The following is a 12,216-nucleotide window of genomic DNA, read 5'->3' as shown; positions in this document are numbered from 1 at the left end:
TGTAAATATCATGTAGTCTCACTACAGTAAGTACTCAAAAGAAGAATTAATAATAGAAAGTTATAACACAATTAAAAGGACAGTGAGAATGTAACAATTAGATAAGAGGTGGCAAAGAGAAAAGCTAGAAAACATGACAGGGGCAAGAACCATACATTTATATGCATAAAACAGTCAAGGCAATGATTTTGAGAGTCTTCAGCATGTTCTTGAAACTAGCAGTTAATTGGTAAGATTCTTATCCTGACTAACTATATATGATGATACTTGTGAACTAAGAAACTGTACTTAAGCTAGCAATGTGTAATACTAGGGGCATGCTTGGAATGCCTGTTATTCTGGTCATCTAAATACGTCCTGCTTCTTATGTTATATCAATTACTGCTGTACTGTCTCTCCCTAAATTTTTGTTTAAAAAATGGTGATAACTGAAAAAAAGAGACAAGAATAAGAAAATGTCATAGGACTGTCCCACTACAGTGTTGTATATGGTTAGATTTCCAAATTTCTGTGTAAAAAATTGTTTATGTAATTGTTTATTCCTATTCTTTTCAATATTTTTTCTCTTTTGTTTTTTTTTCCTTTGCTTTCTCTAGGGACTTAAAGTTTAACACATCTATACTTGATGGATTTTTATAACTCTAAGGATTGCTTTTATATACTTATAATGTAAATCATCATTGATTTGTAATGATGCTAATAAGCTGTTTATAGCAGACTGTTTCTCTTGTTCCTTTTAAATCTGGTACCTAGAGTTATAAAAATCAACTAGAAATTAAGTATTTATTACATTGAATGCATACTGAAGCTTTCTTAGATGACAGAAATGTATAAGTAATATATTAATGAAGAGAGGGGTCAGGGAGATGACTCAGTGGAATAACAATCACCGGTTCCGCAAAAAAAAAAAAAAATGAACACTCACTATACAAACTATTAGTTTTGCATTGTATATGATTTATTTAACAATATGAAAATGATGGCAGATGCTTTTCTTCATTTTTAATTTTATAAAATTACTCAAACCATGTCCAAACCATCTCAGGGATTTTCAAACCTCACTTTGATGTAGTTTCTATCTTTAATCTCAATGGTATTATAGTTTGCAATTAAGCTGTAAATTTTAAAGAAATGACAGCACCTTCATTATAAAGATAAATAAACATAATTTGGATATTTCCTTGCTCTCCAAAAAAAACTTGATGGAAAATACCTGTTCCACGTTTTGTCTAAGATGTTTGATATTCAGACAGATAGTGAGCTTAAACACAACTGCCTATGTTGTAGGGTAATTATATTGAGTTTCGCTTCTGGAGGTTTAACAACTTAAGTTTGCCAACCAACACCTGGAGAAGAAGGGCTGCAAGGACAGTACACATTTTAGCCATAGCCTTTCAAGATCAGTGATGACTCAGGACATAGGAGAACCTGTACTGAAATATCATGTAACTCAGTTTTGTCCCAAATTTTCTGATCAAGGAGATTTTGAGGCCACAGAGGAAAATGACTGATGATGTAGAGTGTGCCTAAGTAGAGTAATCTGGAGAGAAAACATTTTCTCAGGCTTTCAAAGAAAGCAAATGGGTCAAGCAATGGCCGTGACTCGTTCACATGGCTGACACTGACGAAGCATCTACAAACTGAGGTACAGAATTTCAGGCGAAATCCTGAGGGGACTTGACTGACCTTGGCAGATACAAAAGTTACATTTTTTGTTATATAGGTCTTGCTTTAAACTATTCTTAACCAACCTGCAGAATAATATAAAACCAAGGTATAAAAAGTAAAGCCATGTTAATATGCTGAGCTGTAGAAGGCTCAAGTCAACAACTTCTGACATTGCCATTCCTATGAATAACTACTATTATGAACTACTGGCCTATTATGGATTATTTTGCCAAATTCCTGTACCTACAATATTTAAATGGCAATGAAATAACCCATTTCTGACAAAACAAAACAAGAAAAGAGGATACAAATGAAGGATCATTATCTATATATACAAAATAGGATAGATGTACAGCTACTTTGTCTTAATTCAGTGAGAATGAAGATTTGTACTAATAGTGTTTGGATAGAATATTATATCTTAATCTTCTACTATGAATAACCACTATGAAGACAACAATTCCATGTATTAATTATTGAAACTGCCTACTAATCTGTTTTAAAACTGTCTCATTGCTATTTGTTTCTCAATGGAATTGATAAAAAAAATGCCATACAACTGTCCTGCTACAATGTTGTATATGGTTAGATTTCTAAATTTCTGTGTAAAAATATGTAATTGTTTATGTCTACTTTTTTGTTTGTTTGTTGTTGTTTTTTGTTTTTTGTGGAACCGGATATTGAGCTCAGGCCCTTGTGCTTGCTAGGGAAATACTTATCCTACTGAGCCATCTCCCCAGACCCCAATTTCTATATTTTTAATTTTTTATTTTTTTCTTCGCTTTCTGTAGGGATTTAAAGTTTAACATATCAATACTTCATGGAAAATATCTCTGCCATATTATGTCAAACATGTTTGATATTCAGAGAGAATGAAGTTAGGCTCAACTGCCTATGCTATATGGTAATAATATCATTAAGCTTCTCTTCTGGAGGGTTAACAGCTTAAGAGTTCAAACCATGAATTAGAGAAAAAGAAGGTCTTCAAGGACATCCAGCAGTTTGGCCCTACCCATTGAAAGTCAGTGAGGACAAAGGACATAAGGGAACATGTCCTGTAACATCCTGTAACTCAGTGGTGTCCCAAATTTTCTAATCGAAGAGATTATGGGGTCATAGAGGAAAGTATTTGCTGATGTAGAATATGCCTAAGGAGAGTCACCTAGAGTGAAAACATTCTCTGAGGCTTTCACAGAGAGCAAATTGTCAAGCAATGGACATGACTCATCCACATGGCTGACATGACAAAAAATCTACATACTGCAGTACAGGGTTTCAGGGTAAATATTAAGGGGAATTGACCGACCTTGTCAGAAACAAACGATACATTTCTTGTTATATAGGTCTTGCTTTAGCTTGGTCTTAACCATCCAACAGAAAAGTATAAAAGTGAAGTACAAAAAGGAAAACCATATTAATATGCTGAGCTGTAAAAGGCTCAAGTCAACAACTTCTGACATTGCCAGTCCTACGGAAAACCCAATACTATTATGGACTACTGGAGTATATTCGATTATTTTGCTGTATTCACACACCTATAATATTTAAATGGCAATGGAATACCTATTTATGACAATTCTAAATAAAAAAGGGATATAAATGAAGGACCACTTTGTAATATATGTATAATATATATATATATATATATATATATATATATATCACTGTATAAGTGGACAAAATGGTTAGGATAGACATACAGCTACTTTCTCTTAATTCAATGAGGAGAAAGACTTTTACTAATAGTGTTTGGACAGGATATCATGTCTTCATCTTGTACTATGAATAATCACTACAAAGACAACAATATGCAATGTATTAATTATTGAAAATGTCTCTCTAATCGGTTTTGCAACTGTCTCCGTGGTATTTGTTTCTTAATATAATTATTGAAAAAATTCAGTGAAGGCCAAACAAAGACACATTTAACTCAAAAACAAATAAATAGTTTGGATGTCAAAGCATAGAAAAACAATACTTCATGCGACAAGAACTGAGAAAAAAGCAAGAATAACTATTCTAGTTTATGACAATGTCAATTTCATTCCAAGTCAGATTAAAGGAGACAAAAAAAGGTCAGTATATACATATTAGGGGAAAACTACAGGAGGAATTGATAACAATTACAAAAATATATGCACCCAATATAGGTGCACCCAACTATACAACACAGCTTTTTAACAGACATGAAAAATATAATGAGGAATATCATAATTTTATTGGGGGAGTTTAACACCCCGTTGACATAAAGCGATAGATAACCATGCAAAAAAATGAGCAATGAAATAATAGAACTAACATAAACTTGTGAAGAAATGGACTTAGTAGAGCTCTACAGTGTTCCAATCAACAGGTTAAGAATACACATTTTTTTCAGCTGTGCATGGTATGTTCTTTAATATAGATCATGTGCTAGCACAAAGAACAAGCTTAAGTAAATACAAAGGAATTAAAATTATCCCATGCATATTATCTGACCACAGAGCAATTAAACTGAAAGTTAATGACAAAAGAAACAGAAAAAAATATATAAACACATAGAAATTAAATATTACACTCCTGAACAATCCATGGGTCATGATGAAATTAAAGAAGAAATTAAACAATATTTGCAATCTAATGAAAATTCAAATACAATTTTCCAGAACCGGTGGGATGAAATGAAAGCTGCCTTAAGATGGAAATTTATAGCAATAAATTGTCACATCACAATGAGCCCAAATAAACAATCTCTCTCTCTTTGTTTTTTAATGTATCTGGTACAGGGATTAACTACAAAGCTCAGATTCATAGTCATCCTCCTTTTTTCCGAATCACCATCTGAGATTAAAGGAATGTACCACCACACCTGACCTGAGTGGCTGGATCAACGTGCCCAACGGTGGTGCCAGTGTGGCATTTGGTGCCAGGATCGAAGCGCAGTTCCTGTACTTGCCTAAGCAGATGCTTAGTTCACTGAACTATGTCGCATGCCCCAGAATAAACAATGTTGTACTGCACCTCAAACTCCTAGATAGTTATCCAGGAACCCCTTACAACCCTCCCCATATGCACTTTCTCCTTGTCATGGAAATGGGGAGGACAGTCTTGGAAACTCACCCCACAGACAACAGTACAGAATCCGTCTCCCAGGAAAGGAAAATGCACACTCTATTGAACAAATCTGCAAGAGAAAAACCAGACCCAATGTAGCCCATGAGAAGACCCAGCATTTTCCCTGCAACTCAGGAGAGCAATTGCTCTATGGACATGGGGTAATGTCTTATCTCTCTTCCTACTCTACCTCTGAAGTGCCCTGTAAAAGAAAAGTCACCTGCCTTAATGTCCTAATAGTGTAGAAGGGAAAAGACCTTGGGAATCATATGAATTCATTGATTTTACCTAGAGGAAAACAGAACCAGGGTGACTTAGAATCTGAAATAGACAAAACAAACACAAGGCAAGTTGGGCATGCCTACTGGTGAATATTCATAATACGCTATATTTACATTGTTTATGAACTAAACAAGTGTTGAATGGCACCTCGTAGGAATGGAGGTGGGGTTCACATGAAATTCCAGAAGGGAGGTTAATTGATGATAATGAACTGTACCGCAAACCAATACTGGGCTTAGGCCTGCCACATGCCCCTCTGTTAATCCCTTTCTAACCTCTTCTGTAGACATTGTACATCCTGTCCACGTCCTCTTCAAACCCAACCCTAGCATAATAACAACACTGGGATGAGGGTCTCTGAGTGGGGGCTTGAGTATTAGGATTTTCTAAATCACATCAGGCAGGTAAAATGCTTCAGGAAGTTAGCAAGAGGACAATGGTGTATACTACAATGATCATGGGTCAGAAACAGTGACAGAATCACTGAGGCATCAGCTGAGTCAGAAGTTAAAACCTATGATGAAGATTTGCACCAGTGTGTTCTGATCCCACTGAACATTATATCATCTGAGAGATTTGACAATTCCTGAAGCCTGGGACCACCATAGAAAGGGACTCAGTGAGTGTAGGGTAAGACTTGAGGAGTTATGACTTTAAAGATCCCAAGAGAAATTGAAAACAGACAAAGCCAAGATTTCTCCTGACCATGATCATGATTTTGTAGAGCTGGATATCTTTGTGGCACACTCTGCCACTGTCACTTTCCTTTCTTCCTCTAGGGTTCCAAGCCACTCCTTCTTTCAAGTTCTGTTCATGCTGCTATTTTCTTCGATTTAGCATGGCCTAATCAAGGTAAGGAAAGTGAGGCACCTACTATGGGTGCAAAATCAGGGCCCCAGAACACTCAGCCTTCCATGGACGGTGTATGTACCTCAGTAGCATGGCAAATGTATGGCAATTGTGAGGTCCTGAGTTCAATTACCAACACAAAAAAGTGACTCAACTTTCCAGAGAGTGTACTGATGAGGAATATGACAAAAATAAACCTAATGCTAAAACACACCTAAATGAGCAAAATAATCAAAGTTCAAAACAGGCTCTTACCTTACATTTGTAAAAGTCAGTCAACTCTGACTTATCAAGCATTGCCTTAAAGTAAAAACCTAGGGCTGACCAGATATCTCAGCAGATTAAAATGCCTGCTTAGGCAGGCACAGGGACTGGGGTTTGACCCCTGGTAGGCCACGCTAGCCCCACCAGTGGGGCACACGCCTGTAATCCCAGCACTTGGGAAGGTAAAAACAGAATCACTGAGTCTGATCTGTGTGATGAGACCCTGTAGACCTGGTACTAAATACATTTTTAAAAAGTGAAAAACTGATTGTCCAGATGACTGAAGTTTTTGGTGTTCCTCATTTTGGAGTCGGTAAAACCTACTGACCCAGGCTTCCTCAAGTTTCCACTTGACTCTAAGGACTTTCTTTCACTTCCTTAACCCTCTTCTTCTGGGCCTGGATTGAAATATTCCCTTCTCTACTGCTAAGATGTCTCTCAGGTAGGTGGATGTTCAAGAAGAAGGGGGTGGTGAATGAAAGCAAGAGACAGGAAAAGGAATACTGTGGGACAGTCCTGCTTCAAGGTTGTATATGGTGAGATTTTTGGACTTATGTGCAAACATGAGAAGCATAGAATTCTTTATCCTATTGTTAAAATATAATCTAATTTTTAAATGTTCTTTATCATATTATGTAGGGACTTAAGGTTCAACATATCAATACTTGATGAAAAATACCTGTTCCTTATTATGCCTAAGATGTTTGAAATGTAGTGAAATAGTGAGGTTAAGCTTGATAACGTAAATCGTTTGATAATAACAATAAGCTTGTCTTCTGGATGGTTAACAACCTAAGTTTGCAGACCAAAATTAGAGAAAAAGGAGGGCTACAAGGAAAGCCAATATTTTGGCCCTACCCTTCTAAGGTCAATTAAGACTCAGGACATATGAGAACTTGTACTGTAACGTCATGTACCTCGGTAGTGTCCCAGATTTTCTGATCAAGAAGGTTATGGGGCCAAAGAGGAAATTGATCGATGACGTGGAGTGTGCCTAAGGAGAGTCACATGAGGAGAAGACACTCTCTCAGGCTTTCACAGAGAGCACATTGGCCAAGCAATGACCGTGACTCATCCACATGGCTGCACTGACAAAGGTTCTACAATCTGAGGTACAGGATCTCAGGATAAATCCTGAGGGAATTTCACTGACCTTCTCAAACCAAAAAGCTACAACTCTTGTTGCATAGGTTCTGCTTTACCTTGGTCTTAACCATCCAGTAGAAAAGTATGAAGATGAAATATAGGAAGTAAAGCCATGTTGTTATGTTGAGCTGTGGGGGACTCACGTCAATAATTTCTGACATTGCCAATTAAACAGAAGACCCAATGCTATTATGGGCTTCTGTACTCTTTTAGAATATTTTGCTGAGTTTACACACCTATAATATTCAACAACGGAACTTAAAAAAAAAATTGGGGTATAACTATGAATGTCCATTTTGTATCTGTGTATTCAAAGTGGTTGGGATAGATATATAGTTGCATTCTCTTAATGAATAGAATGATTTTTTCTAATGGTGTTTGTAAGTAGGATCACAAGTCTGCATCTTGTACAGCAATTAATCACAAAAAAAAAGAAATATTCCCTTCTCAAAAAGACCTAGTCTGATTAGAGGAACTCAATTGTGATTCTGTACCACTCACTTCCAATACTCTGTATTATTCACCATCTGAAACTGCCGATTGACATGAATTCATGACACTGTCCATCTCACTCCCTGGCTGAAAATTACACAAGGGATGGTATTCACACTTCCTCGTTTTCCTTTGTCTCCTGTGATTGGAAAAGTTTTAACACTAAGTAGGTGCTCATCTTGCTTTTATCTTAGAAGATGTTATTCTCCCTGAACACAGGAAGGCACATGGAAGACTGTGCCTTGGGGATCTGATAGTCAAGACTAACCTCGAGGATAGGATCCATGGCTAGTTTGTGTTCTCAGGTAACTTCTGAAGGAGAGACAGTGTAGATCTTTTTTTATTTTTTAACTTCTGGGGATAGAATGCAGGATGTCACTCATGCTAGGTAAACATTCTACACTGGGGTACTTCCCTAGCCTTGGGGATATCTTTGAAATTGAATGAGCTGCAAGTGCAGAGGAGCAGATGAAAGAAGCCTGCTGGAGGCAAAGGGCATGAACAAGTGAAGGTAGGATTCGATCTCCATAGCAGCACAGCTGAGGACTGTGTGGGTTTAAGATCACTGTGATACAAACAGTGTGGGCCTGTGGCCATTCCTTTCATCAAGAAAGGAAGGAGCGATTAAGGGCTAGTGTTCTGGTTAGGGAACTAGGAAACAATGTAATATCATTCATTGCTTGTGAAGCCAAAAACTTTCATTAAATCAAGTGAGTTCCAAACTATCTCTTTTTACTCCCCTGAAGAATCTCCTACTACCATTTCCTTTGACTCATTCCATTGAATTATTCTTGGATTTTGAGTGAACCTATCTGTATCCTAGGGCCTTATTTTCCCACAACTTGGGCAAGTGCCTTACTCAGGCTGCCAAGCACTGCGGCTCCTCCATGATAAAAGATGATACCTCGCCGGGAGCTGCAACACGTTGTTTTGGGCTGGAACAACCTCACAGGTACTGTTCCAAATTGTAGATCAGTCATCATCACTTTAGGGTCCCTCCTTTTGGTCATTAAGTCATGTACGAAGCAGGCAAAACTTGGCATGGAGCAAATTCTCATCTTCTCTAGTATATTCCCCTGTTGGAGGCAAAGGGATGAATGTGAGGTGGAGGAGCAGTTAGGATCCAGAAGGCATGTCACCCCACTCACCACTGCTAAAGCATCTCATCTTTCTCTCCTGCCCTCTGCAGTAGAGAAAGTCTCCTCATTGCATTTCCAAGGGCGCTAAGCTGTGTTAAGGTAGGGAGCTAAGTTTTCAATTTTTCCCCCCATACAAGGTATTGGTTGAGTCATGATGCTCCAATGTTTTAAATGCTTATTCCCTCCAATAGAATGTGGAAATTTCACTGCCATCGTAAGGGTTATTTTTTATTTTTTTATTTTTCGTTACCAGGAATTGAACTGATGACCTCATGATTGTCAGGCAGGCACTGTGACACTGAGCTATAGCACTAGCTCTGTAACATCTCAGAGAAGTGGGATCTTTGTGAAGTAATTAAGCAGTGATTTTGTGAATGGATTCAGTCTTCTATAGAGGGAGCAAAGAAGTCATCCCTGGAATAGGCTCCTGATTAAAAAAAAATAGAATTCCCTAACCCGAACCCAGACTTCTTGCTGGAGTTTGCTGGGTCCCTACTTGCCCTACTTGCCCTGAAAACTTCCAGAGAGACATGGTAAGCTAGCCCCCTCCCTCACAAGAGTTTGCTGTTTCTGCTGCCCTGCCCTCAACCTGAAGACTGTCAGGAAGACTCCACAGCCTTATCCTGTCCCCAAGCCTTCCTGCACCAATTTTCTGTGCGCTGCAGACTCTACTTGGCCTGAAGATGGCCAGAGAGACCCTGTCCCTTACAGGAGTTTGCTGATTCCAGCTGCCCCCATCACCATAAAGACTGTTGGGGAGACTCAACAGTCATAGCTAAGCCACTCCCCCAGATTTCTTATCAGAATTTCCTTAGTTGGCAGTCCCTCCTCTCCCCGAAGACCACCCAGGAGTCCTGACTACCACGGTGTACTACAGGAGCTTTGCAGAGCACTACCCTGCACCAATCCACCATTGAGAGAGCCTTGCACATCTCCATCTTGCACTCAGTATTACTGGATCATTTTTGAACTGCAAACATTTTGGTTGTTTCCAAGATTTGGCTATCACAAATTGTGCTTCTATAAACACAGGTGTACATATATCACTATACATGATACGATGTTTTCATCATATAAAACAAAGTAATAGGCATCCAACAATGGTTGTTATATTACATGATGATATCTTCAAATTCGTGGTTTACATTCCCAGATATAAAAGTATAAGAGTCCTTTAAAGAAAATTCCAAGAAGGAGGATAGCTGAATTGAATGAGATTTCCAGTCCAAGTTTTTTTGGGAGTCTCCACACTGATTTCCATAATGGTTGCACAAATCTACATTCCCACCAGCAGTGGAGAAGTATTTCTTTTTCCCACAGCCGCTCCAACATTTTTGGGTGGTTGATTTCTTTATGATAACCATTCTTTCCTCGGTATGATGATATCTCAGTATTGTTTTAATTTGCATTTCACAATGGCTAGTGATGTAGAGCATTTTTTTCCTGTATTTATTAGCTTCTTGTATTTCTTCCTCTGAGAAGTGTGGAAAAAGTAATGGCATGTTAATAGCCTGAGCTGTGGGTCCCAGCCTAGGTGCAGCGTGGGTAAGGCCCACTTCCAACCCCTTGGGACGCCCCCCACCACTCTGAAGCACCTACCCCACCCCACTTGCTGAGTGGGAATATCTGCCGTGTTCCAGAAACCCCCAGTCCAAGTCCTAGCCCAGGGCTGGAGAGAATATGGGAGAGCTTCCTGCTACCCTGCGCCAGTGGGATCTACTACTGGTACCAGCCCAGGCAAAGTGTGGGTGAGACCCTCTTCCACCTCCTTGGGACGCCCTCCACCACTCCGCAGCACCTCCCTCACCCCGCTCACCCAGTAGGAATTTCTGCCACGTTCCGAGAAACCCCAGACCCAGTCCTACCCCAGGGCCGGTGATTGTGTGGGAGAGTTTCTCGCTACCCTGCACCAGCAGGACCTATTACTGGTCCCAACCCAGGCACAGCGTGGGTGAGACCATCTTCCACCCCCTTGTTACGCCCCCCACACCACTCCGCAGCACCTCCCCCACCCCGCCAGCCCAGTAGGAATTTCTGCCGTGTTCCGGGAACCCCCCGACCCAGTCCTAGCCCAGGCCCGGTGAATGTGTGGGAGAGCTGCCTCTTCATCCTACTCCAATTTGTACTATCGAAGCTCAGCTCAGGCCTGGATTACAGGCCTGGGGTGTAAGCCTGCAGCTGCAATACTTGCAGAGAGTGTAGAGGATAAAACCACACAATTAGTCCAGGAGAAGAAAGACTTGCCAGAGGGGCACAACAAGTTCACCCCAAGGGCAGCAGCAGGAAGGAGCTGAGCAGAGCAGCCAGACCCAAGCCAGGCACAGCTGGATAAATCCAAACGTTGTAGATCTGCACCTGAACTTCAGTACGTGCTAAGGTTATAACCACAATGAAGATCTACAACAAAGCTCAGAAGACAGTGCTATGCAAAATGACAAGAAGAAACAAAATACAACCTCAGAACCCAAGTCCACCCATAACAAGTGCAGAGGACACTAACACAGAACAAATTGGGAATCACACAGCTGAAAGCAATGAATCAACAGCTTCTCAAATAAAAAAAATCTTCAGAAAGGTATAGAGGAACTCAGATTGGAAATAAAGAAAGAAATGCCTGAATTAATAACATCTGCAGTAAAGAATCAAATGCAGAAATATGTGGGAGAAAACCAATGCACACTCAGAGCAAGTGAGAAAGACACTAGCTCGGCTCAAATGCATGAATTAATAGCGTTGATAGTAAATAAGCTACAGCAGAAAAATAGAGAGGAACTCAGAGTGCAATTCTTTTCTGAAATAAAAAAGAACTCTCAGAATTCATAGCATCTGAAGTAAAGAAGCAACTACAGAAACATAGGGAGGAAACCGAATCTGAAAAAAACACTATAGAAAAATAATTTATAACTGTTTCTAACGAAGACACTGATAAAAAATGGAGGAGATTAGAATAATGACGTATTCCTTCAATGAGAAATACAGGAAAGAAATAGATCGCATGAAGCACAGTGAAAGAGATATAGAGGAAATTAAAATCTCAATCACAAGGTTGCAAAACCGTTTAAGTGAAAGTGAAGACAGAGTTTCAGATCTTGAAGATGCTGGTGCGGCTACTGAAAAGGTAAGAAAGGATCTCTTAAAAACAATGAGGATGCAGGAAAGAATAATCCATCACTGCAAGATGATGCAAAGATGAAAAATATGAGGAGCAAAGGCATCAATGAGAAAGAAGGAGTAAATATAAATGACATTTAAAAAAATATGAGCAGAAGTAATAGCAGAAAAC

General features: G+C 39.2%; 1 pseudogene; it reads right to left on the bottom strand.

Moving 5' to 3' along the window:
• LOC101561125 overlaps positions 1-12,216 on the bottom strand; it is a 46,981-nt pseudogene that overhangs the window by 12,450 nt on the left and 22,315 nt on the right.

Source organism: Octodon degus, unplaced genomic scaffold, assembly GCF_000260255.1.
Source record: "Octodon degus isolate 3935 unplaced genomic scaffold, OctDeg1.0 scaffold00343, whole genome shotgun sequence".
NCBI lineage: Eukaryota > Metazoa > Chordata > Mammalia > Rodentia > Octodontidae > Octodon > Octodon degus.
This window is presented reverse-complemented; position numbering and strand designations above follow the sequence as displayed.